At 39.0% G+C, this 26,595-nt stretch overlaps 1 long non-coding RNA gene across 2 annotated transcripts in view; it reads left to right on the plus strand.

Moving 5' to 3' along the window:
* LOC125169696 (uncharacterized) overlaps positions 1 to 26,595 on the plus strand; it is a 41,271-nt gene that overhangs the window by 2,810 nt on the left and 11,866 nt on the right. The window contains exons 1-3 of one of the 2 annotated variants that reach the window (XR_007153770.1): positions 2,923 to 3,091; positions 7,222 to 7,343; positions 11,961 to 12,058. This is a non-coding gene — a long non-coding RNA (uncharacterized LOC125169696). Of the gene's footprint in view, positions 1 to 2,922; positions 3,092 to 7,221; positions 7,344 to 11,960; positions 12,059 to 26,595 lie in introns of those variants that run through there. The other variant, XR_007153771.1, reaches the window with a different exon arrangement.

A 26,595-nucleotide genomic window follows, 5' to 3' on the forward strand; every position in this document is an offset into this window, starting at 1 on the left:
GCTTATGTAGTTTCCTATAAACTATGCATTTCTCTCTGTCTAGAATGTCTTGCTCATAGTCATCCTTGCAAACACTTAAGAACTTGTAACTCAATTTAAGTATTACTTCTTTTTTTTAAATTTATTTATTTTGAGAAAGAGAGGTGGTGAAACCAGGGTAGGGACAGAGAGAGAGGGAGAGAGAGAATCCCAAGCAGGCTTCATGCCATCAGTGCAGAGCCAAACTGAGGGGCTCCATCTCAGGAACCACGAGATCATGACCTGAGCCAAAATCAAGACAGAGATGCTTAACTGACTGAGCCACCCAGGCACCCCTAAGTGTTACTTCTAACGTCTTCCCTTATCTCCTTCTTGATAAACCTACACTCCCACTTCCACTGCTATGCTGCTACTAAATCCAATATATCTATTATTACACTGTCTATATACATAATTGTTTTTCTGTGTCTCTCCCCTATTAAACTTTTGAGTACCTAGAGGAGAAGGACTGTTTCCTGTACATCTCTCAATTCTCAGTTCCCTCCCTGTGCCTTTCATGTGATCCATAAATGCTTACAGAAGTAAATACTTGTGGAATTAAATGTTCATAACGTATACATTTATTGCTTTGCTCTCTTTTCTGGCTTCCTAAAATGTTCCTTTTAATCCTTCTCCATCCTCTCAAGGTTAAATTTCTCAAGGGTTATCTATATTTGGTGCCTTCTCCTCACTTCACAGACACTCTTAAAACAATTTTTGACTTTAGCTACCACCACTCTACCAAAACAACTTTCACCAAGGCCATCAATAACTTTTGGCTGTAAAATCCAGTGGACAGTTTTCATTTTACAGGACTCAGTAGCATTTGACACTGTTAATCATGTTCTCCTTGAAATGGTCTTCCTCTTCATATTCAGACACCATGCTTCTCTTATCTGTTCTGCCATATATATATTTATAAACGTATATTTCTGCCTTCTCAGCTTCCTTGCTGTCCTTAACAAATAGGAGTTTTCTTTAGGGTTTCAGTTCTTGTCCCTCTTCTAACTATAGTCTCTCCCTAGGTGGTCTCATTCATGCTCATAATTTTGATTTCTTTCTATTGAGCTGAGGATTCTAACACTTTTATCTTTAGCTCACAAGTTTCTTCGAGTATCTGGACCCATATATTCAATTGCCTAGTTCCCGTTTCCATGTGGAGTATCCAAGTGACCTTAAAATCCATATCCAAAACCAAACTTATTTTCTTTACCTCTCCTACAACTGTAACAACAGCAATTACAATAACAACAACAAAACAAAAAGCCTGGTCCTCCTCTACTGTGTTACCCATCTCAGATTGCAAAACACCAGCTACCTAGTCAAGTGCTCAAACTGAAAGTTTGAGGGTGGGTACAAATGACAACTTGAACTCTCAGGTACTTTTACTTCTCAAGCAGCAAATCAGCTGAGTAAAGGGTAAAATTGAGTTAAATTGTTAGGTAGACTCATCTTCCCATTGGTTCCCTTGTAGCTCATAAAGGAGTGTTTCATGTATGGTGGGCACAGTGGCCACAATAAGTTAAAGTTTCTCTAGATTGGAAGATTACTGAAGTGGGAACACGTTGCTTTGTATCAGTATCGGTGCATTTGGTGGGCCATGTCAACCTGGTGTAATGAAAAGGTTATAGGCCTTGACTTTCTTATTGTGCCAGCATCAGGACAAGCCCTCCTACTTGTGCCTGTACTGCAAAGCCTAAAGTTTTTCGCTTACGTCTACTTAAGGCCTTTGTGGAAAACTCTAGCCACAATTGATAATAATCTTTGACTCTTCCTCTTCTTTACCCTTGATGCCCAATTAATTTCTCAAATCCATCTACTTTCCACCATTATTTCTCACCTGGAAGACTGGAATCCCCACTTCTACTCTTGCTTTCATCTAATGCATTCACCATAAAGTAGCCCAAGTGATTTTTTAAAATCGTAATCTTTGCATTACTCTGTTTTAGAGGAATTTCTTGCCAAAGATCAGGGGATACTCCCTTATTCTTGTCAGACCCTTTTCTTTATAAGAAAGTAAAAATGTTCAGGGGTGCCTGGGTTGCTCAGTTGGTTAAGCATCAGACTCTTGATTTTGGCTCAGGTCATGATCTCACGGATCATGGAATCGAGCCCCACATCAGGCTGGTCTCTTCCTCTCTCTCTGCCCCTCCCGCATGTGTGCTGTCTTTCTCTCTCTCTCAAAATAAATAAATACTTAAAAGATAAAAGATTTAAAAAAAATTAAAATGTTCAGGGGCACCTGCATGGCTCAGTCGGTTGAGCGTCCATTTCTTGATCTCGGCTCGGGTCACGATCTCATGATTCATGAGATTGTGAGCATCGGGCTCTGTGCTGACAGCGCAGAGCCTACTTGGTATTCTTGTTCCCTCTCCTTTCTCTGTCCCTCCCTCATTCACTTGCTCTAGGCCACTCCCAAAATAAATAAATAAACATTTTAAAAAATAAATAAAATAAAATGTAAAAAGTAAAAATGTTCTGAAATTCAAGAGAGAGACATCGAAGTGGGTTTTTATTTTTGTCTTGTTGGGTTTTTTAAAGTCAGATTATACCTTCTTCCCCTGGTGTTAATCTATCACCTACCACCGAATTATTCCATTTCAAATGAATTGTTCAAATAAATTGTTTCATTTCAGTATCTACAAACTGAAGTAGGTCCCAATTCACCTCACTTCCCAGGACCCAAGTTATATGTCTGACCCTTAAAAGTTAACGCTATACTTCCTCCTATACATACCATTTTTCCTTTCCCAATTAGATGGCACTAACAGAGTTTTTATGATCCTATAAGCCATTATCTTCACAGAGACACTAACACTTACATTAATTAAATTAATTACATTGACATATAATTCCCTAACCCCTTGAGGTTAACTTCAAATCTTTTCCTATTCTTATGGGAGGAGCCCAGTAATCTATACAATGTACACTGGAAAGCAAAGCTAGAGATACATATTTACTGAATTTGTCATTCAGCAAGATTCAGCTCCCAGTGTGGAGAAGCATTATTCGGTAGAAGAGTGCTGACAAGTGGAATGGTTGCTAATTACTGCAATTGACTGAAAGAACAAAAGTAAGCTGAGTTTATGGCTTGTGCCCTGCACAGCCTACTGTGATATGATACCTACTCGGTCTGTTCCAGATAGCTACATAAGAAATTTTTAAACCTCCTATAGGTTGTGTTGCTTCCCACAGGAGGGAGTAGTTTTACATGTTACAGGTGCTATACATGCAGACAGCAACTGCAGTTCAGATGAAGTTGAAATTTTAACAATACTTGGCAGAAACCCTATTGGAACAAGATAAGTTATATATCTTTTAATACTAAAGATGTCAAAACTTAAAAAAATAAATCAATAAAGATGTTGGGACTTGAATAATATTCCAAGTTTAAATTCAGCTACATACCCTGGGACCTTACCCACTGTTACTCCCCTTGTGTCTTGGCCACCAAGTAGATAATCTCTATAGTGCCTCCCATTTGGATAAAGAAACTGAACCATCACTTCCCCCAGCTGAGGGAGGTTTATTTAAACATCCCCTGGTTCATATTACTCTTCATGCCTATTTACTGCTATTCAGATAAAAACCAAAATTTAAAATCTAGACTGTAAGAGTCTGTAAGATCATGTAATCTTACATGACTTTATTTTTCATGACTCTTCCACTGACCTATGCTGTCTGCATTGATCTCTTTTCAACTGCAAAAAAACCCACCATGTTCCAATTCTTAATTATTGATGCTGTGTGGAAAAAAGAAAAATTGAATGTATTCCTCACATCATAATGGTTGGAACTTCTATCACAAAGAATGAATATCCCTGATACATAAAGAGCTTCTAAAAAAGCTAAAATCCTTTTGGAAAATGGAGGAGAAATATAAACAGATGGTTTATAGATAGTTAAAGGGCCCTACAACATATTAAAGAATTCTCATAATAAGGATGCAAATTTATAACATAAGGAGTTGTTATTTCTTGCATACCAGAAAGGGCATAATCCGAAAGTTTGACAATATACTTTGTTAGAAAGGCTGTGGGGAAATAGATTCTATCATATACTGCTAGTGGGAATGCAAAATTACATAACCTATATGGAAGAGAATTTGGCAAAATTCAGCACAGTTATGTATGGATTTGTGTTTAACCCAATAATGCTACTTTTAGGAATCTACTCCAGGGGCACCTGGGTAACTCAGTTGGTTAAGCATCCAACTCTTGATTTTGGCCCAGGTCCTGATCTGGCAGTACATGAGACTGAGCCTCGTGTCAGGCTCTGGGCTAACGGGGCAGAGCCTGCTTGGGATTTTCTCTCTCCCTCTGTCTTTGTCCCTCCCTCCCCCACTTACTTTCACTCTCTCTCTCAAAATAAATAAATAAACTTAAAAAAAAAAAGGGGGGGACTCTATCCCAGAGAAACACTAACAAAGCTCAAAAAGTTGAGTGTACAGGCTATTAATGGCAGCATTCTTTGAAATAGCAAAAGACAAAGAACAACACATATGCCCATCATAAAAAGACTGGTTGAATAAACTATGTTATTTTGCATACTTAAATAATATACAACTGTAAAATAAAAATAATATCTATATACTATTATAGAGTAATCATCAGAATATACCAGCTAAGCTTTAAAAAGAAGAGGGGAGGGGCGCCTGGGTGGCTCAGTCGGTTAAGCGGCCGACTTCGGTTCAGGTCATGATCTCGCGGTCCGTGAGTTCGAGCCCCACGTCGGGCTCTGTGCTGCCAGCTCAGAGCCTGGAGCCTGTTTCAGATTCTGTGTCTCCCTCTCTCTCTGCCCCTCCCCTGTTCATGCTCTCTCTCTCTCTGTCTCAAAAATAATTAAACGTTAAACAAATGTTAAAAAGAAGAGGGGAAAAAAACAAGTGTCTTTTACCTAAGAAAGGGGAGGAATAATAATACAAAGAAATTGTACTTACGTATATTATTTTTATTTCTATTTATTTTTTTAAATGTTTCTTTCTTTTTGAGAGAGAGCGTGAGTAGGGAAGGGGCAGAGAGAAAGGGACAGAGGCTCCGAAGCCAGCTCCATGGTCACATCAGAGAGTCTGATGTGGGCTCGAAGCCACAAACCATGAGATCATGACCTGAGCCTAAGTCAGACGCTTAACCAACTGAGTCACCCACGTACCCCAGGCTTATATGTCTTCTGCTTTGATACAGTAAGACATACCCAGCACCAATGAAGTAGTCCTGCCAAAAAAGAAAGAAAGAAAGAAAAAAATTGAGCCTGAATCTGATCAAGTCTCTAATTACCAGTTTTACAGAAAATACAGACAAACATGTTAAACAACACCATGGGGATGCAACCCAGAAAATCCAAAACATGGGCAATTCTATAGAACAAAAGACCAAGTTTCTTATACAAATATATTCCAAGGCAAAAAAAGGTGGTGAAAGTTATATATTTTAAAGAATTTAAGACATAATTCAACCAAGTGTTGTCTATGACTCCTGGGTAGATCCTTATGTAAATAAATCAACTGCAGGAACATTTTGGAAACAATTGGAAACATTTCAGTTTTCATTAGATGCTTTAATTTTGACTAAATTTTGACTAAATTTTAAATTTTAGTGCTTTAATTTTTACTAAATTTTAATAAATAAATATTTATTGTTTAATAAATATATAAATAAATATTTATAAATATACATTTCTCAGGCATAATAACAGTCTTATAGAAATTTTAACTCTTTATATTTCAGAGATCCATATAATAATAAAAGCTTTATTTTAAAAGTTCTTCTACCATGGGGCATTTTACTCACTTTACTATCTGGAATACTCATGACATTTGGGTTGAAATCTGAAAGATGAGTAGAAACCCAAATATTGCTTCCTCATATAAACTTTTCCCGAATCCCCACACTAGGTCAGCTTCTCCTGTTATGTACCTTAAGTTTTCCTTTCTGATACTAAAATAATGGTAACTAGATAATTAATTATGCAAGTAGCTAATGTCTTCTACCATAATATATAAGCTCCATGAAGTCAGGTACCTTCCATTTCAGCCTCACCATTGCATCTCTGACACATTATGCCCAATAAGCATTTCAGTATATTTTAATTGAAATAACACAATTACATACCCCTGGGGTACCGTGCTGGGTCATTCAACAGAGCCCGCAACTCTCTATCTCAGGATCATGAGTTCAAGCCCCATGTTGGGCATAGAGCCTACTTGAAATATATATGCGTAAGACATGGGATACCTGGATGGCTCAGTTGGTTAAGCAACCAACTCTTGATTTTGGCTCAGGTCATGATCCCATGGTCGTGGGATAGAGCCCTGCATCAGGCAGCTCTGAGTATGGAGCCTGCTTGGGATTCTGTTCTCTCTCTCTGCCTCTCCTAGCTCAAACTCTCCCAGTCTCTCTCAAAATAAATAAGTATACATTAACAAAAAAGAAGGTATTTGAAAAATGTATACATAGATGCATATATGTATATACAAATGTAAGAAGAGGCTCTGGTGGATTCCCAAGTCCAATGGAATGCCAAGGACTCATGAGGAGATAACATCCCTGATTCAGATCTTCACTCTGTCATTTACTAACTGTGAGATTTACTCACCGTTCCTGTAAAATAAAGGATTCTAGAGAGAACTAAGATAATGCATTCAACATTTCTAGTACACAGAAGTATCCAACAATTGTTAATTATTGTTTAGTTATTCATTTATTCAGCAACATTTTTCTGTGGCAGGAACTGTTCAGGGAACCAGATATCATGATGAATTAGAAAGGTGATATCCCTGCCCTCATAGAACACATTTTAGTAGAGGAAAAACTGATAAACAAGTAAATGAATACTATAACTTTGGGCAAGTACATAGACTGTAAAGGATGATAGAAAAAAAATGATAGGGAGACAGTTTTAAATTGAATGACTTGACAATAACTCTCTGGACAATGATGTCCTGAAAAAAGGAAGAGAAGAGCAATACCAAGATGTAGGAAGAAAAGGGACAATAAAGAAATTAGCTTCTCCATGATAAACTATTATGTTTATAGACTGATTTATTTTCATTATAGGTTTGCCAGGTTTTTTTCTTTTTGGTTTATGTAATTGAAGCTGTTGTTCAGAGCACACAAAATAAAATTATATATTTTTTTATATTATAAAAATGGTAAAAATTGTTTTCAACTCTTCTTTTTTTTTTGTTTATTGTTTGTTATAAAGCATGTATTCCCCCAGAACAATGCCTCTTATAGTGGACATTCAGAGAATATTTGTTGGATAAATGAACTTGTTGAATGAAGAAAGCACTACCTGTCAGTTGTTGGAGAAATTTAAGATCTCAGGTAAATGGTAGTTCCTCAGTGTTTTAGTTGACCAGCTGTGTGGCCCTTTTAAATATATGCAAACAGCACCCCTTTCAAAGAGCTCTTAGGAACTTTTGACTACAGGGCTCTCCCTTCCCCCACCCTGCTGGATGTTTTGAGGCATTTCCTCTCCTGCTAACCACTAGGCAACTGGGAGATGGGGAGGAGAATTTAGGTGTAAAATTGACCCTGGAACTGGCGAATGGTGATAATTTGCCTCTGGTCAGTAAACATTCCCCCTCTTTCCTTCCTGTAACACAGTTTTTTTTTTCTTTTCTTTTCTTTTTCCTGTAACACAGTTTTTGCAAACAACAAAGTATTTTTAAAATTCTATTTCTGTGATCATATTTTCCACAGCAGTGTAAAAGCCCTGAGGCATAAATGAACATCACTGTGCCTTGGAGAAAAGCAAGCGAGATGAAGAATGGATAGCTGAGTGCTGTTGTTGTTGTTGTTGTTGTTGAGTAATTGAATTGACCCTTTATTTGATATTATCTTTCCCATTTCCGGAATAAACCATACATATTCTCACTTGTTACTGCTTTTCCTCTAGAATGCACCTTCTCTCCCTACCTACTCAAATCTCACTGCCTCTTTCAATATCAATATTTACTGTGGGACACAAGGAATTTAACAAAAATCCCCTAACCCTGGACAAGCAGAGCAAGACTAACTCCATTTTATGCTACATCCACCATCTGATGTATAACCCCCACGTGACCTAAGACACTCCCCCACCCTAGTCAAGCCGCTGAGCACACCCTTACTGGAAACCGGCTCAAATAGGAATGCGGAACCCCTAACCGCCAAAGAATGTAAACCCCACCTTTTGCCCGCCAAACTTGCGTGCCAATTCTGACCAGAGCGATAGGCTAGTTCAAACAGTTACTATAGGGTAAATTGTAATTCAATTGGCCACCTGCGTGTGGACTGACATGACTATGCAACTTTCTGTGTGTGTTACAATCTCATTGGCCACTGGCCCCTATAAAACTGCTACGCCTCTTAACCTAGGGGTCCAAGTCCCTGCTCCGCTGAGTAGGGTATACTTGGGCCCAAGCTCGAGTTTGTAAATAAACCCTCGTGCATTTGCATCGGTATCGGTTCCTTGGTGGTCTCTCGGATTCGAAATTGGGGGCATTACATTGCTAATAACACTTTATATAAGGCATAAAATGTAGACCTTGATCTCCAGAAGGCTGCAATTCAGGTGTGTAGATAAAACATTCATACAAAATAAATGTAACTGTAATAAATGACCATAGTGGGTATTAACTGAATGGTTTGGACAATAAATTATTAAAGGAGTTCGAAAAAATAATTCGGGAATAATTAGAGAAGAAGCCTCATATAGAAGGTAAAATTTGAATGGGACATTTCTAGATAAGTGGAAAGTCATTTGAGAAAAAAATCAACAGCAAAAATGTTAAAGAATGCTTATGGCATAGTCTAGAAAGTATGATCAGGCTAGTTTGGCTGGAGTTGGGATTTTTTTGAGAAAGATAACTTGGGAGAAAGATAGGATATACCTGGAAATATATGTAGCAATCAGAATTGGGAAGGAGGTGATTCAATAGATAAGGCTGAAGATAAAGAACATTCTTGTGTAGTCAAAAGAAGCCATTTAAGGATTTTTTTCTGGTGGAAAGAAGCCTAATTGGAACAATATTTTGCTACAATAAATTACATGAGGATTCAGGACCTCATAAATTGAACTGCTGAAGACTGAAAGCAAAAAAAAAAATCCCTGCTGGGAGCACCTGGGTGGCGCAGTCAGTTAAGCATCTGATTCAGGTCATGCTCTTGCAGTTTGTGAGTCCAAGCCCCGCATGGCCTCTGCACTGAGGTTGCAGAGCCTGCTTGAGATTCTGTCTTTACTTCTTTCTGACCCTCCCCCACTTGTGCTCTTTCTCTCTCTCTCTCTCTCTCAAAATAAATAAACTTAAAAAAAAAATCAGTGCTGTACTTCAGTCATTAAATTGGCATGAGGGACCCCTGGGTGGTTCAGTCAGTTGAGCATCCAACTCTTGGTTTTGGCTCAGGTCATGATCTCATGGTTTGAGAGGTGGAGACCCTGTGTCGGGCTCTGGGCTGACAGTGTGGAGCCTGCTTAGGATTCTTTCTGCCTCTCTCTCTGCCCCTGCCCCACTCACATGCACACACACTCTCTCTCTTTCTCTCAAAATAAATAAATAAACATATTTGGAAATAAACATATTTCCTCTCCAAATCTCCCATATACTTGTCTGCTAAATATAATAGAAAAGAGGTGAGAAGGAAATTCTTAAGGAAGAATTGATGAGAATTAGACACTATATATCAGGGAAAGAAAGACAGAAATGAAAAAAAAACATACCTCTGTTTCAAAACAGAGTAAAAGAAATGATGGCATGGTGGCATCATTACTAGAAAAAGTGAAGTCTGGAAGTCAAGAAAAATGAGTTTAGTTTTGTCCATGTCGGGTTCTGTGAAGTCTTCCTGAACCATTTTAATCTGCTTTGACTACCCCAAAACTTGGTGATATGACAAGATTCATTATGCTGACAGTTTTGTGAGTTGATTGGATGGTTCTGAGAAGGAAACTAAAATGTCTTCATTTTTATTTATTTTTTCACTTTTTTTTTTTTATGTTAGAGAGAGAGAGAGAGAGCACGTGAGTGGGGGAAAAGGGTAGAGGGAGAGATCCCTCGACCCCCCTGGCCTTAGCTGAAATCAAGCGTCAGATGCTAGACCCACTAAGCCACCCAAGTGCCCCACAACTTCATGTTTAGAAAGGCTCCATCTTTGCTGGTTTTCTGCTGGGCCTCATTTCTTCATGTTCTATATTTCACCTTGCATCTGAATCAACCAAAGAAGCTATGTTCCCACTCTGAGGGGGAAGCAAGAAAGTTAATGATTCTCCGAATTTCATCTTAGGCCCCCAAACACCTGATAACATCTAAGAAGAACCGGATTCCAAATGTGTTCCAGGACATTAGTTTTGTGGGTTTTTTTTTTTTAACGTTTATTTATTTTTGAGACAGAGAGAGACAGAACATGAACGGGGGAGGGGCAGAGAGAGAGAGAGAGGGAGACACAGATCGGAAGCAGGCTCCAGGCTCTGAGCCCTCAGCCCAAAGGCTGACGCGGGGCTCGTACTCACAGACCGCAAGATCGTGACCTGAGCTGAAGTCGGATGCTTAACCGACTGAGCCACCCAGGCACCCCCCAGGACATTAGCTTTGAACAAACATCCACCGATGCTGATATCAATATCCCCTACCTGCAATAATTTATGAAATAACACCGATTGTTCACCTGTCATTTGCTTTGATCAGACCTTCCTGTGAATTCCTGAAGGAACACATAACCTGGACCTCTTTCCGATACAAACCCCTAACATCACACAACGAAGAGACTCACTCTCCCTTCCTTTCCAAATCTCCCATAAACTTGTCTGCTATACTCAAACACTTAAGCTATTCAGTAAACTCTGCTTTCACTTGCTCCTGGCTCAAATTTGATTTCTATTCTTGGCTGGTCCTGCAGGACCCTCACTGGGTCCTCTGACCCAGGCTGTCTACGTTACTTCTATAGGTTTTGCTGGGCCCACTCATATGACTGCATATAGGATGGATACACTGGAATGTGCTCTTATAAATCTGTCAGTTCGGCACTGGCTGTCTGGTCTCAGGCTCTTCTGCACTGCCTGCCATCCTATGGCAGGATAGATTGACTCTAACATGGTAGACTCAAGAAGCATTCCAATTGGGCAAAAGCTATCTTCTGCTGAAATGTATTGCCTTTATTGTTTCCAAAGTTTGAAAAGTACATCCATGGTCAGGACCCATCGTCATGAACTAGTCACTTCTTTCCATGTAAAGTGACCTTGATGGCTCAAATGACATCAAACTAAAATGTTTTGTTTTTTATATTTAGGGCCACGAAAGGTGGGCATCCTTTAACTGATGTGTTGCATAAGTACAAATATTCTCGTGACACAGAGTAAGCTACAAAGACAAAAACACCCTTCATACTTTTTTCTGCCAACCTTGTCTTAGTTTTTAAAAGTTGTATATTGAGAATCAAATAATCCTACCTTTGGGGCACCCTGAACTTTTAATGACAATGTATCAAATCCATCTCTTTCCAGATAAAAGATTGTCTAATGTTCCAAGAGCACTTGTTATCCACAACTTTCTCCACTTTTTGGTTTTCTGACTCAGAAATAAAAATAATGGTTTGAGATGTTCCCTGAAGATTAGTAATTTTGTGAAAAACAAGCAGGGATTAGCAGAATGAGGACACCTTAGTCCACTTCCTCAATTATTACAGACTTAGGAGTAGCAAACCATGAAGTTTTAATAACTAAGATGTAAGGAAAAAATAGCTGGTAGACAGCATTGGAAAGTTGCCTGGAAAATTTTTGCTTGGGGTCAAAGAGAAAAAATAAATTAGAGAACAAAGTTGATCACAGAATATAGTACTTTTATGTGATGTTTCACTATGTAACAATCTAAAATTTAAGTTTAATAGTTATTTTAAAATACTTTTTGTCGTCGAAATCATAATTGACTGAATCAAAGGCTCATTTCAGCTCTCTTCGTACCTTGCCAGGGTACAACCTATCCACACAGAGGAAAATACTGATGGGCCTTCCTTGTCACATGGTGATGGTGACTGGAATCACAGAAATGGTGTCTAGAAGAAAATAGGTAACTCGCTCCTTGAGGCTTCTTTTTTAAATTTCTTCCTCTGTTAAGTGGTCACAACACAGTGTTGTTGCTTAAAATATCTGCTTCTCTGAATAATAGAACAAAAACTTAGCAAAAGCTTTGGATTTCTAATCTTCTAAACAATGCACAAACTCCAAAATATGAATAGCTGATTTACCCACTCGGTAAAATCTAGAAATTGCTACCTCAGCTGGGGAAAAGCCTGTCTGGAGCTTTTTGCTCATCATTCATTGAGCTCTTATCAGATTTCCTCACTTAGGGAATTCCAAACCCAACTTCCTACTTTTCAACCTTCCAGTCCTATCTCTGGTCATACTTTTTTATTCTGGAAAGAGCAAAACCAGATAGTCTGATATGTGGCATCTATAATTTGACACCACACTAAAAACCGGATTGTTTTACTTTGAAATTTCAGTTTGAGATGAAACTTGTAGATTCACATACAGTTATAAGAAGTAAAAGAAGAGTCTCATGTACCATTTACCTAGTTTCCCCTAATAGTAGCACCCTGTAAAACTCTAGCATAATAACATAACCACCAGCTGATATTGTTAGCTCTCCAAAAGAATGTTTTTTGTCTTATGGATTAGCTAGCTCATGTGAATTCATTGGCCAGCAGGGTAGCCTGTGCAAGCTAATTGTGTAACCAATTGAAGTTAAGAGTCATGCAGGAAGAATTGGATTAGTTATATTAATCACACTGAATGAAATTAATTATGTAATTGTGAGTTGTTCAAATTCAGTGCCATTAAAGGAGTGGTTCTCTGTGGGAATATAAGGAAAAGTACTGAGAAAAATCTTAGGTTTTTTTGTTTATTTATTTGTTTTCAAAATACACTCCCATTCTGATCAACTTTGATGTGTAGTGCTGGGGCGGGCAGAATTCTAAAATGGCACCAAATTTTTCACCCGTATGTTGTGTATGCTATTCGTAGGACTGTGTATATGATGACTTTTCCTCTTGTGATTATGTTCTTATGTGGCAGAGGTGACCTTGAGATGTGGAGATTATCTAGGTAGGCCTGACCCAAATACATGAACTGTTTAAAAGTAGGGAGTTTTCTCTGGCTGGTTGCAGAAGGCAAAGTCTGGCTGGCCTGGAAGAAAGCAAACATACCATATTGTGAAGTAACAATGGTGGCCATGGGAAAAGACCTAACAGCAGCCTTTAGTTGCTTAGAGCAGGTCCTAAGTGACAGCCAGCAAGTAAATGGGACTTTACTCCTACAACTACAAGGAACTGAATTCTGCCAACTGCACTGGAGAACTTGGAAGTTAATTTTTCCTTAGAGTCTCCAGACAAAAACTTGTCCAGCTAACTCTTTGACTTCAGCCTTGCAATACCAGACTTCTGAACAGTTGGGGAGGTACAAGATGAGAGAGAAACTCAGGTGACTCTGTAAGGACCCCCCACAATTCTGAGAGGCCTCTTTTTCATAATCAGCATATTAAAATTACATTGTGCCGGGCGCCTGGCTGGCTCAGTCAGTAGAGCATGTGACTCTTAATCTCAAGGTTGTGAGTTCAAGCCCCACATTGGGTCTAGAGCCTACTTAAAATAAAATTAAAAATTTGGGGCGCCTGGGTGGCTCAGGTGGTTGAGTGTCCGACTTCGGCTCAGGTCATGATCTCACAGCTTGTGAGTTCGAGCCTCGCATCAGGCTCTGTGCTGACAGCTCAGAGCCTGGAGCCTGCTTTAGATTCTGTGTCTCCCTCTCTCTCTGCCCATCTTCTGCTTGCACTCTCTCTCTCTCTCTCTCTCTCTCTTAAAAATAAACATTAAAAAAAATAAAAATAAAAATAAATTAAATTAAAATTTAAAAAATAAATAAAATAAAATTACATTGTGAAACTAGAGCACACCAAAGATTTACAACAGAAGGAAAATAATAAATAAAATGTCATGTGGCCCTGACTCATGTTGGAATCATATCCAATAGTAGCAAGCCCAGTACAGTCACATTTAATTCACTATTGTCATGAACAAAAACTTATGGTAGCTGGCACACATGTCATGTCGAAGCATATGTCTCATTATGTAAAAAACTTAGACGTCCCTGTTAAACCTCAAAATTTCTTAATTATTTCACTCTCTCTTGCTTTGCTACTTCATTTCTCTAAGGAAAGCAGATTTCTCCTTGTCAAGGTAACCACTTTACTTTGATGTTCATGGGGCACTTAGGAAAAAGTCCGCTCTGTGCATTGATTTTTTTTATTGTTCTTGCTAGGAAGACCAATTCAGTTGCATTTAAAACATACTAGTCACTCCACGTGATTTATTATAAATACATAATCTTAACCCTTTTTGAGGGTTCATTCATCCAACAAATACCTACTGAGCTGCAGCTCTGCAGTATCTTTAAGTTAGGCTCTGGGGAAGAAGAGGAATAATGTGATCCCTGTTGGAGCAACACACAGCTTTGCGGTAGAGATGGGCTTCAAACAGGGAAATGCAATGCAGCAAGGCAAGTGCTGTGGGAAAGGTAAGGACAGGGAATTGAGCAAACATTGAGGAGGAGTGGCTAATCCAGTTTGGGGAGATCAAAAAAAAGGCTTCCCTGAGGAAGTGTTTCCTATCGCTGTGGTAACAAATTGCCATGAACTTAGTGGCTTAAGACAACACACATTTGTACAGCATGGTGACTATACTTAATAATACCATGTTGTAGGGAAGCCTGGGTGGCTCAGTCTGTTGAGTGTCTTACTTCGGTTCAGGTCATGATCTCATGGTCTGTGAGTTTGAGCCCCACGTCAAGCTCTGTGCTGACAGCTCAGAGCCTGGAGTCTGCTTCAGATTCTGTGTCTCCCTCTCTCTCTGCACCTCCCCCTACTCGCACTCTGTCCCTCTCTGAAAATAAAATAAAGATGTTAAAAAAAAAAAAACTAAAAAAAAAAAATACCATATTGTATATTTGAAAGTTGTTAAGAGAGTTCTCATCACAAGAACAAAGAAACCTAACAATGTATGGTGATGGATGTTAATTAAACTTATTGTGGAGCCCTGGGTGGCTCTGTCGGTTAAGACTTCCGACTCTTGATTTTGACTCAGGTCATGATTTCGAGATTTGTGAGATCAAGCCTAGCATGGGGTTGTGTGCTGACAGCATGGAGCCTGCTTGGGTTTCTCTCTCTCTCTCTCTCTCTCTCTCTGCCTTTCCCCACTTTCTCTCTCTCTCTCTCAAAATAAATAAACATTAAAAAAAAACTTATGGTGATCATTTTACAAGACATACAAATATCAAATAATTATGTTGTACACCTGAAACTAACATGTTATATGCCAATTATATATCAATTTAAAAAAAAAAAACAGCACAAATTTACTTTCTTGCAGTTCTGGACATTAGAAGTCCAAAGTCAAGGAGTCACAGGATTGTATTCTTTCTGGATGCTCTGGGGAAGAATCTGTTCCTTGACCTTTCCTACTTCTGTTGACCACATATATTCCTTGGCATATATGGATGTCCTTGTGGCAGAATGGGACATTATTCAGCCTACCACAGGAAGTAACCAGAGAAGAAAACCGAAGAGTCTTCCAGGCAGTGGAAACATGTGGAAAAGCCTAAAAGAGACCTAGATGAAGGGAATTATAGAAACTCATAGTTAAGTGTCTTTGCCTATGAAATGATATATAAATAGAGTAATAGTAGTTACCCCACCTTATCATATAAGATGAGATAATATATGTAAATTTCTAAAAACAATGTGTTCATTCTGTGCTCACGCATAATGGTAGTCATGGTAATAATAAATAAAGGAGGAAGAAATCTACAAAAGAGGCTAAAATAGTAAGCAGAGACCATTAAGTCTTGTTGAATTAAACTGAGAGGGATCCATTGAAGAATTTTAAACAGAAATGTGGCATGACTACATATGTATTTTAGTTGACTGTCTGCTGAATGGAAAGCAGATTGCAAGAGACAAGACAGAAGTAGTTAGTAAGGCTGGGACAAGGGTGAAATGAATGAAGCACTTGCTTTGTAGGCACAATTTAAGAAGGCACTAAAAGACTCAGTACACAAGATAAATGATATTTTATTGCAATATATTTTTTAAGAATTTATTTTTTTAAGGGGCGCCTGGGTGGCGCAGTCGGTTAAGCGTCCGACTTCAGCCAGGTCATGATCTCCCGGTCCGGGAGTTCGAGCCCCGCGTCGGGCTCTGGGCTGATGGCTCAGAGCCTGGAGCCAGTTTCCGATTCTGTGTCTCCCTCTCTCTCTGCCCCTCCCCCGTTCATGCTCTGTCTCTCTCTGTCCCAAAAATAAATAAACGTTGAAAAAAAAAAATTAAAAAAAAAAAAAAAAAGAATTTATTTTTTTAAGTAAAATGTACATCCAAAGTGGGGCTCACACTCATGACCCCAAGATCAAGAGTTGCATGCTTTACTGACTGAACCAGCCAGGTGCCCCAAAGCAATATTTTTTAAAAGTCAAAATTGGGGCGCCTGGGTGGCTCAGTCCGTTAAGTGTCCGACTTCGGCTCAGGTCATGATCTCGCGGTTTGTGAGTTCAAGCCCCGTGTCAGGCTCTGTGCTGATGGCTCAGAGCCTGGAGCCTGTTTCAGATTCTGTGTCTCCCTTTCTCTCTGACCCTCCCTCGTTCATGCTCTGTCTCTCTCTGTCTCAAAAATAAATAAACATTAAAAAAATTGTTTTAAATAAAAGTCAAAATTAATGCAAAACAACATGAAATAGCTTATGAAAATTGTAAATAATCCTAGGGTTATTAGGGAGATTATTGAAAGGATGTTATAATAATCCAAGTGAGAGATGATGAAAGCCTGAAGCCAAGGAGTAACAGTGGCTGTAAAGACGGATGGATTAAGGATAGCTATGAAGGGAATTGTGGCAGGAAGGGTTGGTCCTTGTATGAGAGTGTACTCAAGGGGAAGCAAAACGTTTAGATGGGGGAAATGGTAGAGTGTGTCAAGGAGGAAATTAAGTTCTATTTTGGACATAGTGAGCTTAAGAAGACTCTAATACATTTAACTGGAGATTTCAATAGGCAATTGGAAAGTGTGAATATAATGAAGCAAAAGTTTTCTGCTCCTTCATCGGTTAGCCTCTAAGGTTCTTCATGATTGTCTTCCTGCCAGATCAGTTCTATGGCAACAAAGAAAAGGTTCTTGAAGGACCTAATTCTTTGGGGTATAGGAGCAACAGGTTAGAAGCTACTTTTTGAAAGGGAGATAACCAGGGAGTGTCAGCCATGTGATAGAGCAATTGATGGATCTTCCCTTTGTCCCCGAACCATTTTCAGGTCATTGCATTTGCACTCTCACTGTTCCTTTATGATTCATGACCTCAACCTCTAACCTTTGTTGATACTATCACTTATTGACAACTTGGTCAATTTCCTCTTTCTCATCAAAGACTTTGACCCCTGGGTGAGCTGTCCATACCCTGTTATCAACATGGAGCTCTTTCATTCTTAAAATCTTACATGCCAACATACCACTCCAAGACTTTGATCTTCCTTCCGATTCTTCCCTTAGTCACTTCTGTTATCAATCGGTTCCTTGAGGTCATTAAGACTTAACTGTCCTTGGGGCGCCTGGGTGGCTCAGTCGGTTAAGCGGCCGACTTCTGCTCAGGTCATGATCTCACGGTCCATGAGTTCGAGCCCCGTGTCAGGCTCTGTGCTGACAGTTCAGAGCCTGGAGCCTGTTTCGGATTCCGTGCCTCCCTCTCTCTGACCCTCCCCTGTTCATGCTCTGTCTCTCCCTGTCTCAAAAATAAATAAAATGTTAAAAAAAATTAAAAAAAAAAAAGACTTAACTGTCCTTGACCCCCTGGATTAGGTGTCTATCAGCTCCTTTCCACCTTCATTTCTATTTCTATCCAGTTTATACTGCAGTGGTGCATTTTGTACCAGTATCCTCAATGCCCATATTTTGTTTCCTTTTGTTATATCACCCAACAGACTAACTGCAAGGACCATCACATAAAGAGATCCATATTGTATATTACACAAGAGCGCCCTACAAAAGGAACAAATAGAAACCAACCCAAGCTCTATTCAAGGTCTTGGGGTAGTCCTTCCCTGAGGGTGCAACTTTTTCTAATCTGCTATGGTCTAGAGCAGAGGTTCACAAACTATGGGCACTGCAGACCAAATCTACCTGCTGCTTGTTTTTGTGTGACTCACAAGCTGATAATTATTTTTACATTTTTAACTAGTTAAAAAATTCAAAGTAAGAATATTTTATGACACACAAGAAATTGCATTAAATTCAAATTTTAGTGTCCATAAATACAGTTTTATTGGAATACAGTCAGGCTCATTCATTTACATATTGTCTGTGGCTGATTTCACACTACAAAGGCTGAGTTGAATAGTTATGATAGAGACCATATGGCCCACAAATCCTAAAATATGTACTGTCTCTGTCCAGCAGGTCTGTTGTCTCTGTTATCTGTGTACTAACATGTACTAACACCTGAACTATTAAATATTTGCTAGAGAAGAGCCAACAACCATTATACAGATTGGTGCATTGGACAATATATTCATGATCCTAAACCCCACCTGGAAAATCAACATTACGTAGATTTCCTTCTAATTTCCCTAGTCAGCTCTCTTTTCTTCAGCCTTTCATTTTTTCACTCCTCTAAGCCTCCAAACATTTCACCCCCTCATCCCAACAGATGCCTCACCTCCTACTTTTAAGTGAAAATAGAAGCCATCAGATTGGTACTCCCTCAGTTTCCTGCTTCTGCACCTACAAATTTGGCTGCAGTTGTCCTCATCCTTTATTTACTACCTTGTGTTTCAGTAGAAGTAGAACTATTTATTTATTTACTTATTAAGTTTGTTTATTTTGAGAGAGAGAGAGAACAAGCAAGGGAGAGGGGCAGAGAGAGAGGATCCCAAGCAGGCTCCACACCATCAGTGCAGAACCCAACATGAGGCCTGAACCCACGAACTAGAGACCATGACTGGAACAAAAATCAAGAGTCAGACGCTTAACCGACTGAGCCACCCAGGCACCCCCTTTCCACTCATTTACAGCAAAATCTTCAACCAGTGCTCTGGATACTGTCACCTTCCCCTTCTCCAGTGTCCTATGGCAAAGATTAGTTCTCCTCTCCCTTGAAGCTTAACATTTCCCTGTCTATTGGTTTCTCATCATTAACATTTGACAAGATAATTATCAATGGACATAGCTAACCTCACACCCTCTTCCCTGAAAGAATTTCTTGACTTGGCTTCCGGGGGGTCACATTTCTAATTTTCCTACTTTCTCATGAGCTGGTCCCCTTATCTCATTTGCTGGTTCTTTCTCATGCCCCCAACTTTTAAACCAGTAGTTCTCAAACTTTTTAGTCCCAGGACCCCCTCTACACTACCTTAAAAATTATTGAGAACCTCAAAGAGCTTTTGTTATGTGGCCTGTATCTATCAATATTTACTCTTCTGGAAATTAAAATTGAGACTTTTACAAGAATTATCTATGCCAAAGCATAAGAGACTCTTAAAAACTGAGAACAAACTGAGGGTTGATGGGGGATGGGAGGGTGGGGAGGGTGGGTGATGGGTATTGAGGAGGGCACCTTTTGGGATGAGCACTGGGTGTTGTATGGAAACCAATTTGACAATAAACTTCATATATTGAAAAAAAAAGAAGTATCTATTGATTCATTTGAAAATAATAATTATACACCAATTACATGTTAATAGAAATACCATTTTTATGAGAAAGAAAACTGTATTTTCCAAAACAAATTAGTGAGAAGACTGACATTGTTTTTACATTTTTAAAAATCTCTTTAATGTCCAGTTCAGAGGCCTAAGGATGCACAAAGTACAGCCTATTGGCCAAATTCAGCCCACTGCCTATTACTAGAACACAGCCATATATATTCACTTCTTTTTTTTTTTAATGTTTATTTTATTTTTGAGAGAGACAGCATGAACGGGAGAGGGGCAGAGAGAGAGAGAGAGAGAGAGAGAGAGAGAGAGACAGAATCTAAAGCAGGCTCCAGTCTCTGAGCTGTCAGCACAGAGCCCGATGCAGGGCTCAAATTCATGAACTGTGAGATCATGACCTGAGCAGACGTTGGATGCTTAAGCCACCCAGGCTCCCCTTTATTCGTTTACTTCTGTATTGTTTATGAAAGCTTTCTCACTACAGTGGAAGAGTTGCACATTTGTGGCAGAGATTGTGTGGCTTGCAAATCCTAAAATATTAGGTATCAGGACTTTTATAGAAAAAAAAATTGTCCACTCCCGGTCTGGTGAAATAGAGAACAGCTGGATCCTCATTTCTGCTTTTCATTCAATGTAATAGGTTATTTTCACTGAAGCATATGAAGAAAATCTGACCTCACCAGATATGTGTTTGGAAAAGGAAGGAATATTTTAATAGCCTTTTCAGATAATTCTGGACATTTTCCTTTGATCCCACATCTCAATTCCAAGAAGTGGTTTCTTGAAGATTAGTTGTAAAGTGTAATCTGAAATCTTACCAATGAACTTTCTAAACTTACATTAAAATCTATTCATCTGTCTTGCACTTGGAATGGCTCTTTTAGATGCATGATTTGCTAATGTTATAAATTGGTCATTTGGAAAATAATATTTCCCTAGAGTGCCTGGCTGGCTCAGTCAGAAGAGCATGTGACTCCTGGGGCGCCTGGATGGCTCAACCAGTTAAGCCTCTGACTTTGGCTCAGGTCATGATCTTGCAGTTTGTGACTTGGAGCCCCAAGTCAGCTCTGTGCTGACAGCTCAGAGCCTGGAGGCTGCTTTGGATTCTGTGTCTCCCTCTCTCTCTGCCCCTCCCCTGCTCGCACTCTTTCTCTAACGCTCAAAAATAAATAAACATTAAAAAAAAAAAATAAGAGCATGTGACTCTTGATCTCAGGGTCATGAGTTCAAGAACCATGGTGTGTATTGAGAGTACTTAAAAAAATAAAATCTTAAAAAAAAGAGAAAATATTGTTTCCCTTAATTATGCAGATCTTCCAAATGTTTACACATCTCATTATATGATATCAAAAAATCATATTTGTTATTATTACAACCCACCTCATCAAACAAGTATTGGGAACCTATCAAGCTTGGTAGATATATGTCTTCCAAAAGTCTAAGTTTTGCTTGCATGCTTAAATTTTATCACTGGCCACAAATCCCATCTGTTTATTTTCCTTGAAGTGGCAAGGTCACTTGGTTCATTTTCAAGAAAATGTCTGCTAAAAATCCAAGTCTATATAAAACCATAATCTTTTCTGTTAGTCAGTTTTTTTTTTAGAAGATTTTATTTTTTAAAGTAATCTCTACACCCAATGTGGGGCTTGAACTCATGACCCTGAGATCAAGAATCACATACTGTACTGACTCAGCCAGCCAGGCGCCTCTGTTAGTCATTTTTTTTTTCAAGTAAAAATTGTGTTCCATGAAAAATATCAGTTAGTTTGACTTGCAACTCAAACAATGGCACAAGTGTCTTTTCTTAAGACAAGCACAGTTCTTTGGCTTATACTGAAAGTTCTTTAAAAGGACTTTCCATGTTGATGGACAGAATGTTAAATAAATATGTACCGAAGCATTGAGAACCAGTGAATAATGTTTACCCTGTCCTCAAGAACATGTTTCAATGAAACTGCACCTTTATTTTAAATACAAGAACAAAGATGAAAAGTACAATGTTTTCTAATAGAGTTTGATGACAGTGTCTTGATTTGTGCTAAAGTGGCTGCAGGTTCACCCACCATTGTTTTTGTATTTTCAATGCAATTGTTAATATAGTATATAAAAAAAGAAAGACAAATAATGTTTGTGTACTACCACAAAAACAGTTCTGACCTCCAGGCCTCCATGAAAAGATCTCAAAGAACCCCATGGAGCCACAAACCATAATTTAAGAGTAGTTGCTCTGAACACTCAAGTATCACAGGACTTAATCTTTGTATCTCCCATTTTCAGTTTACTGTCAGTTCCTAGAAGATTCTTCATCTCATGGCTCTAAATTATATATTCTTACAACTCCTAAATTTATGTCTCTTGGCTGAATATTTCTCCTATAGACTGGATGTACATAGGTGTGATATTTTGATTTATAAGAAATATATATTGGGTCTTCATCTCATTTCTGGCATAGAGCTCTCAAAACCATTGGAATTTCCTGAGTAGTAAGAGTAATAAGTGTGTCTTAATATTCAAAACAAACATCTCACAACCACACCTACGTTTATGTTAATGAGGGTACTTTTGAAAACACCTAAGAATGGGGGCTTCGTGTAAGGGGAACCCACCTGGTGATTGGATGGTTGGAATTTTCAGTCCCACCCTCCTGACCTCTGAGGAAGAGAGGCTAGAAGTTGAATTGATAGCCAGTGATTTAATCAATCGTGCCTACAGAATTGAAGCCTTCATAAAAACCCAGAAGGTCAGGGTCAGAGAGACCCCAGGTTTGTGAACTCGTGGATATTCGAGGACACTCCTGGAGAGGACACAGAAACTCCATGTCCTCTCCCATATACCTTGTCCTATGCATCTCTTCCATCTGGCTGCTCCTGAGCTATATATCCTTTCATAATAAGCTGGTGATCTAGTAAGTAGATGGTTCTCTAAGTCATGTGAGTCACTCCAGCACGTTAATAGACCCAAGGAGTGGGGCTGTTGGAGTCTCCAACCTATAGTCATTTGGTTAGAAACACAAGTGACAACCTGGACTGGCACTGCCATCTCAAGTAGGGGAAGGGCAGTCTTGTAGGACTGAGTCCTGTGGGATCTGACACAATTATCAGGTAGATAGTGTCAGAAATGAGTTAAATCATAGGTACCCAGCTGGTGTAGAGAATTGTTTGGAAAGAGTCCACACGTCAATATTGGGTGCAGAATCATAATAGGTACTTCAAATCTAATATTCTTAGGGTCCCTGGGTGGCTTAGTCAGTTAAGCAAATCTAATATTCTCAAACAGAATTCTGATCTTACTAGTAAGTCCTCCCCAAATTGCTATTTGCATTCTTCCCCATCTCATTAAATGATCTCATCCGTCTGCTTGCTCAGGCAAGAAATCTTTGAGTTGTCCTTGACTCTCTCTTTCTTTTGTACCTCACGTTTGTCAGCAACTTTGTAGATTCAGAAATCAGATTCTTATCATTTCTCATCATCGGCATAGCTACTACCCAAGTAGTCCAAGCTACTATTATATCTTATCTAGATCATTCCACCACATTTCCTTTTTATTTATTTATTTTTTTAAATTCTTTATTTTTCAGAGGGAGACAGCAAGACAGAGTGTGAGCAAAGGAGGAACAGAGAGAGACACACAGAATCCAAAGCAGGCTCCAGGCTCTGAGCTGTCAGCACAGAGCCCAACGAGAGGCTCAAACTCAAAAACTGCAAGATCATGACCTGAGCCGAAGTTAGACATTTAACCAACTGAGCCCCTTTTCTGCCACCTTTCTTGTTTCTTCCTTTGTCTACCTATGGGTTTTATGTTTGTTTTTTTCAATGTAGCAGCCAGAATAATTTTTTTTTGAAAGGTCAGATCATGTTGCTCCTTGGCTCAAAAATTACCATGTTCTGGGGTGCCTGGGTGGCTCAGTTGGTTAAGCATCCAACTTCAGCCTAGGTCATGATCTCGCAGTTCCTGAGTTCCTGCCCCGCCTCAGGCTCTGTGCTCGCAGCTCAGAGCCTGGAGCCTGCTTCAGATTCTGTGTTTCCCTCTCTCTCTCTGCCCCTTCCCCACTCATGCTCTGTCTCTCATTCTGTCTCTGTCTCTCAAAAATAAATAGACATAAAAAAATTAAAAACAAAAACAAAAACAACTAAAACTACCATCTTCCTATCTGTATTAATCATCCGGGGCCACCATAGCAAAATGCCATAAACTGGGTGGTTTAACCAGTAGAACTTTGTTTTCTTGCAGTTCTTATAGTCTAAGATCAGGGTTCCAACCTGGGTGGGGTTCTGGTGAAAGGTCTCTTCTGTGAAGACTGTCTTCTCACTGTATCTTCACCTGTCAGAGAAAATGTGAAGAAGTTCTCTCGTGCCTTTTTTTTTTCTTTTCTTTTTTTAAAGATTTCATTTTAAAGTAATTTCCATCTCCAATATGAGACTCAAACTCACAACCCTTAGATCAAGAGTCACATGCTCCAATGACTGAGCCAGCCAGGCACCCCTCTGGTGTCTTTTCTTACAAGGACGTTAATCCTATTGGATCAGAGCCCTATCCTTGTGAACTCATTTAACCTCACTTACCTGTATAAAGTCTCTGTCTTCAATACAGTCACATGAGGTGTGAGGTCTTCAAAATATGAATGAGGGGTGAGCAGGGAAGAGAAACAATTCAGTTCATAGAACCATTTCATTCAGAGTAAAAGCCCAAATCTTTACAATGATGCTTTAGTTATGCATTGCTGCATAAAAATCAGCCCCCAAATATAGTGGCTCAAAACAATATCCATTTATTTGCTCATAATTCCATGCACCACACAAATCTGGGCTGGGCTTAAGTGGGAGATTCTTTTGTAGCTCTTGCTTGGGGTTACTCATGTGTTTGCAGTCATCTGGTAGCCTGACCGGGGCTAGACTATAAGAAGACTTCACTCACTAGCGAGCCTGGGTGGCTCAGTCGGTTGAGCATCCAACTCTTGATTTGGGCTCAGGTTACAATCCCAGAGTTGTGGGATCAAGCCCCACATCGAGCACCACACTGAGCATGGAGCCTACTCAAGATTCTCTCTTTCTCCTTCTGCCCCTCTCCCCCACTTGTGCACTCTCTCCTTCTAAAATAAGAGCTCTGAAAAAAAAAAAAGACCTTGTTACCAATACTATTGAGTTTTAATAATGCATATACAAGTTGTGCCAGGCTATCTCAGTGGGAAGAACATGCAATTCTTGATCTCAGGGTCATGGTTCGAGCCCCACATTGGGTGTAGAGATTACTTAAATAAGTAAAACTTACAAAAAAAAATAATGTGTATATAAGCTTCAAGTATCACAGTTTTATTCCTTTTTAAATTAGCATTTTCTTTTATGTGATAGTAAATTAAGAGAGTTTTGCATTATATGGTTACCTCTAGCGCATGGATTCAGCTATTAGTTTTCTAGGGCTGCCGTATAACGAAGTTTCACAAACTGGGTCACTTGAACAACAGGAATTTTTTGTCTCACAGTTCTGGAGGCTAGAAGTCTGAAATCAAAGTATTGGGATGGTGAGATTTTTCTGAGGGCTGTGAGGGAGAATCTATGCCCGTCCCCTAGCTTTTTGATTGCTAGCAATCTTTGGCATTTAGAAATATCACCCCAATCTCTTTCCTTATCTTCATACGATATTCTCCTTGTGTGCATGCCTGTATCCAGATTTACCCTTTTTATAAGGACACTAGTCGTATTAGATTAGGGGTCCACCCCACTTCAGTATGACCTCATCTTAACTAATTTTTTTTTAATTTTATCTATTTATTTTGAGAGAGAGATAAAGACAGAGGGAGAGTGAGAGAGAATTCCAAGCAGGCTCCACACTCAGTGCAGAGTTCCACTGGGGGCTCAGTCTTAACTGTGAGAACATGACCTGAGCCAAAACATAGAGTCAGATGCTCAATTGACTGACTCACCCAGGTGCCTCTCATCTTAGCTAATTAAATCTACAAAACTCTAATCCCAAATAAGAATACATTCTGAGGTACTGGAGGCTAAGACTTCAATACATATGAATTTTGGAGAGGAATACAACATAATTCAACCTGTAACATGCATATTTAATGAAAAATTAAGTACTATATTACCATTGATGATGGAAGTGTAACTTACATAATGTGTTTGCCACTATTTACATTCACCATGGGGGCCATAGTGATAGTAATGACTATCGAAAATCCAGAAGTCACTAATCAGTTTAAGAAGCATTGGCATCTACTTCTAAAGTAAGTACTTTTTTTTTAAAGCCTATGCTGACAGACAAAAATTTAACATGAGCAAATGTAGAAATCCCATTTACTTATCACTATGTGATGCATTAGATCAAATGACTGTTTCAATTAATTTCACTTATTTTTTATTGGATCCTTTTCTGTGCACTTATGAAAAGTGGAACAATAGTTATTAATGTGCTGTATCAAATAGCAGAACAAGAACTTTACAAACAGTTAAATGATGCCTGTTTCGTAAAAAAAGTTTTTATATATTTATTTGAGAGAGAGAGAGTACAATCAGGGGAGAGCCAGAGAGAGAGAGAGAGAGAGAGAGAGAGAGAATCCCAAGCAGGGTCCACACTGACAGCATGAAGCCTGATGTGGGGCTTGAACTCATGAACTGTGAGATCATGACCTGAGCGAAACCAAGAATTGGACACTTAACCGACTGAGTCACCCAGATGCCCCAAATGATGCTTGTTTTTATGCCAGTGTTATCAGATGCTTCAAACAGAAAATCCATTCATCTCAATAATGTTTTTTTTTTTTCATCTAATTCATGGAATCAAAGTTAAGCTTCTGGAAAGTTATTCTGTCTAAGGTGTAACATCTGAGCATATGACATTGTGAAGACTATTGTAAATTTCATT

This window comes from Prionailurus viverrinus, chromosome B4 (assembly GCF_022837055.1).
Source record: "Prionailurus viverrinus isolate Anna chromosome B4, UM_Priviv_1.0, whole genome shotgun sequence".
In the NCBI taxonomy this organism is placed as follows: domain Eukaryota; kingdom Metazoa; phylum Chordata; class Mammalia; order Carnivora; family Felidae; genus Prionailurus; species Prionailurus viverrinus.